This window comes from Myotis lucifugus, unplaced genomic scaffold, assembly GCF_000147115.1.
Source record: "Myotis lucifugus unplaced genomic scaffold, Myoluc2.0 scaffold_6, whole genome shotgun sequence".
In the NCBI taxonomy this organism is placed as follows: domain Eukaryota; kingdom Metazoa; phylum Chordata; class Mammalia; order Chiroptera; family Vespertilionidae; genus Myotis; species Myotis lucifugus.
In genome coordinates this window covers 12,687,681-12,691,889 of record NW_005871054.1, presented here as the reverse complement: position 1 = coordinate 12,691,889, position 4,209 = coordinate 12,687,681, and the positions used below count along the sequence as shown (strand labels likewise).

At 50.2% G+C, this 4,209-nt stretch overlaps 1 pseudogene; it reads left to right on the top strand.

Moving 5' to 3' along the window:
- The first annotated feature begins 3,147 nt into the window (after nucleotides 1-3,147).
- LOC106695104 lies at nucleotides 3,148-3,838 on the top strand (annotated as a pseudogene).
- Nucleotides 3,839-4,209: the final 371 nt, after the last annotated feature.

Below are 4,209 nucleotides of genomic sequence, written 5' to 3'. Positions count from 1 at the left end.
CCTATTCCCACCCACAGACATCTTTCTCCTCTAGACCAACATCGGTCTTGCGGGGCCTGGGGCCATTCTCTCTTTTGAGGATGACTTGGCCTCTGTCTGTTTGATGCGTATGTGTCCGTTTTATGGTCAAATTCTCAGAGAGCAACCTCATTCCCCATCAAATGGGTTCCCTCATTTTGCTCCCTTGGAATGCCTGCAATTCTTTATTCTCCCAGACCCTGCTCCACTGCCTCTGTGTTTTTCTGAGAAAACCAGAAATAAACAGGATACAGACCTGGAAGCTGGGCCCAGACATCTGTTATTTACCCCCAACACCCCCCTCCCCCACCACCACCACCACCATCCCAGGCTCTGGGACCTGCCTGTAATAGGGGCACAGCACCTGCCCAGAATGTGCTGGTGGGGAGCAGAGCAGTTATGCCCCACCCACACCACCCGGCCTGTCCTGGGACACAGGGACAGCAGGGCCTGAGGCCGAGCAGCAGGTGACAGAATCCTCGTGCCTGCACTCTGGAGCGATGTCACTGTGGATGGAAAATGAAGTGTGGAGAAGTGGAGAACAAGTACAGGGGATGAGGACTCTCTGAAGTTAATTCAGAGTTACCACCAGTCTCTGAAAGCTGAAAATGACTCTCCCTCCTTCCCCTCTCTCTCTTTCTCTCTCTCTCTCTCTCTCTCTCTCTCTCACACACACACACACACACACACACACACACACACACACACGCATCTGCCATGCATGGACCTCACAAAAAGTGACTCAACCTTACATAAGAATCTGAGGGGGCCCAGAAGTGCAATGACTCATGGCTTTGAAATTTCCAGTGGGTTTTACGTGTCTTCTTAGATGATTTTTAAAATTTTATCTGTAATGGTTGTCAAAAAGAAAATAATTGGTTTGGGAAGCAGGTGGGGGTGAGCATCCTGCCTCGGGGCAGGAAAGAGTCGTGTGATGGACAGGAGGGGGCTGGCAGGGACTAGGCGCTCTCAGCCGTCAGGGTATCGGACGTCTCCTCTCGGGACCTCCGGGCATTTCAAGAAACTCAGTGTTACGATCACGGCCAGACTCTGCCTCTGGTCTCCAGGAAATACTTTGATTTGGGGAGGGTGGACCAACTCCAGGGTCACCGCTGACTGAAAAGCTGCCGAATGCTGCTGGGCATCGGGCCCCAGCTCCGACGGCACTCTGCAATCCTGCGAGGAGCTCTTTGCACTCCTGATGCCCAGCTCACCCCGGCCCGACTAAGTCATGCCCCTGGAGAGCCGGCCCAGGCGGCAGGACGTGTAGGTTTTCCAGCGATTGTGAGGTGCCGCCCAGGAGGAGATGCTGCTGGTTGGAGGGTCTGGGGCCCTCTCACACCCAGCAGTTAATTGCCCCCTGGCTCTCAGAGGGTCCGTAGCCATTCCCTTGAGTTCCAGATACAGCCAGATGTGGCTGTCCAGGGCCCTTGGGAGTTTCTCCCTCCAGGAGCTAAAGAAAGGTGGTGGATTAGGCTGGCTCCCTCCCTCCCCATGTCCAGTTACAGACCGTCTTTATGTCTGATGGCAGGGGATTTCATCTTCCTGAGCCTCCATTTATTCATCTGTAAAATGGGATAATAAAAGCACTAGCCACATAGATCTTCTGTGAGGATTACATGAGGTAATACCCATAAAAAGCACAATGCTTTGTACCTGGTAAGCTCTCCAGCAAACCGTTGCTGCGATCATGGTGTGTGATGATGTATTTGCAAACTCATTGGATACGACCTTGGCCTGTAAGTACATTGAAAACAAAGATATTGTTTACTTATATGCTGGGTGCCCAACACATGCCTGGCACCGAGGAGGGACTCAGTGAGTATTCGTTGAATGAATGAGTAAGGCGTGAGCTATCATATTGTTGTTACTGTTCTCATTCTCATTGTTGTTGATATTATTATTTCAATAACACCAGGTCTGAGGGTACTGTCTCTGGCCCTCTGCATGGCCCTAGCTGGCTGTGAGCATCTCCTCTCCTCCCCTGATTTCTCTGCAGCCTCCTCGCTGGGGCCATTGCTGTCCATCCTCACTGGGAAGCATGAACCAGGGACAGCTGCATCTCCCTGCGACTCCCTGCTCCTAAGTAGACAGCTTCACAAGGAACCTCACATGCGCTAGTCAGTCGCGTGGATGAGGAGTCCCACTGGGGACTCAAAAGCCTGCCCAGAGCACCCACTGCCAGGCCGCTTTTCTATCCACGGGCTGGTGGTCCCTGAGTGGGAAGCTGAGGCTGAGAAGGACCAGCTTTGTGTTGCACTCAGCTGGGCCTCATGGGAAATGCAGAAGTGGGCGCCCAGACTAGCACACAACGACAGTTTTGACCCTTTCTTTTCCCACGTCAGATCTCACCTCCGCCCTTCCCTTTCCCTCCTCTTCCCTGGGCAGTTGTCCTGAGCAAGCAGACACCCTTCCTTGCTGCAGCTCAGCCAGTGCGTGTTGAGAACGCAGTGGCTCCTGGGCCTGTCCAAGCACCTCAGCTTGGTTACTCCCACCAGCCTCTTCCCTGGGATCTGGCCTGACCTTGAGGGAAGGCTGGGACTGGGTTAGGGGACAGGGAGGGAGGGAAGTCACAGTGGATGGTTGCTCGTGACCCCACAGTGTCCTGTTTGGCACCAGGGAAAACCATCCCAGGCAGCACAGGGGCGAAAATGGCACCGAATTAGGACCGCCCACTTCACACGCCCTTGTTCTAAAAAGAATTGGAAAGGTCTGTCCTCCAGCTGTCCCTGCGCTGCCTGACCTTGACAGTGCCCGGTTGCTGGTTAAGTGGGAAATCTCAGACACAGACCCACCCTCCGCCCCCTCCAGCTCAGAATGCAGTCTACAAAAAAAGTAGTAAGAAACAGTCTAGGACAGTGGTCGGCAAACTCATTAGTCAACAGAGCCAAATATCAACAGTACAACGATTGAAATTTCTTTTGAGAGCCAAATTTTTTAAACTTAAACTATATAGGTGGGTACATTGTTGTTAACTTAATTAGGGTACTACTAAGGCTTAGGAAGAGCCACACTCAAGGGGCCAAAGAGCCACAGTTTGCCAATCACGGGTCTAGGAGAAGACTAGGATTTTTTCTACATTGATTTTTCCACAAAAGATTCACAATACGTCCCAAATGTCCCTAACTTCTTTGCATCTGTAGTTGAGAAAATGCAACCTGTCACTCCAGACCTTACCACAAACCCCTTTGACCTGATTGGTATTTTCTTCTTGTGCTGCTCCATACCCCAGGACTGCTGCTGGTTAGCCTCCTCAAAGCATGGGGTGACCTCGTTAATCCAGCGCTCCAGTTAACCCTCACGTCTGGATCAGCAATTACCAAAAGGTTCTAAAGCAATGGCCAATGTGATCATTCTCCCTTTTATTTTTATTCGGAAAAGACGTTGAGGCTCTTTGGGCAATGTTTTCTAAAGTCAATTTTATGAACCTCAAGTTTCATGAGATGTTATTGATATTATGTTAAAAAAAAAAAAAAAAGAGGGTGGCTCTTAGCAGCAGAAGCAAGATGACGAAGGGGACGTCATCGTTCGGCAAGCGCCGCAACAAGACACACACGCTGTGCTGCCTCTGCGACTGGAAGGCCCACCACCTGCAGAAGTCCACCTGTGGCTAGGGCAGCTACCCCGCCAAGCGCAAGAGGAAGTATAGCTGGAGTGCCAAGGCTAAACAACAAAACACGACTGGAACCAGTTGCACGAGGCACTTGTGTACCGCTGATTCAGATGTGGATTCCGTGAAGAAACCACACCTAAACCCAAGAGGACAGCTGTTGCCGAATCCAGTTCATCTGAAGGATTTCAATGATTAGTCATACAATAAATCTCAGTTTTAAAAAAATAAAATAATAATAATAAAAATAAAGGTCTAGCCAATTTGGGAAATATGTATTATTTTTTTAATATATTTTTATTGTTGATAGTATTACAGATATCTCCCATTTCTGCCCCCCCCCCCTTACTCCCCTCTCCCAGCCCCTACCCACTACCCTATTGCCCGTGTACATGGGTGTATTCGGTTTTTAAAATGAATGAATATGTTTCTTTATGGCCTGATTCTGAGACTTTACTAAATGCACTAGAGGTGGGAAGAGTATTTTCTTGACCACTCAGCACTCTTTTCTGGAGGAGGTTTGGGCCTGGTGCTCCATGGCCCCGGCTTCGGGAAATCCTGTGTTTGTTGGGTTCAACATT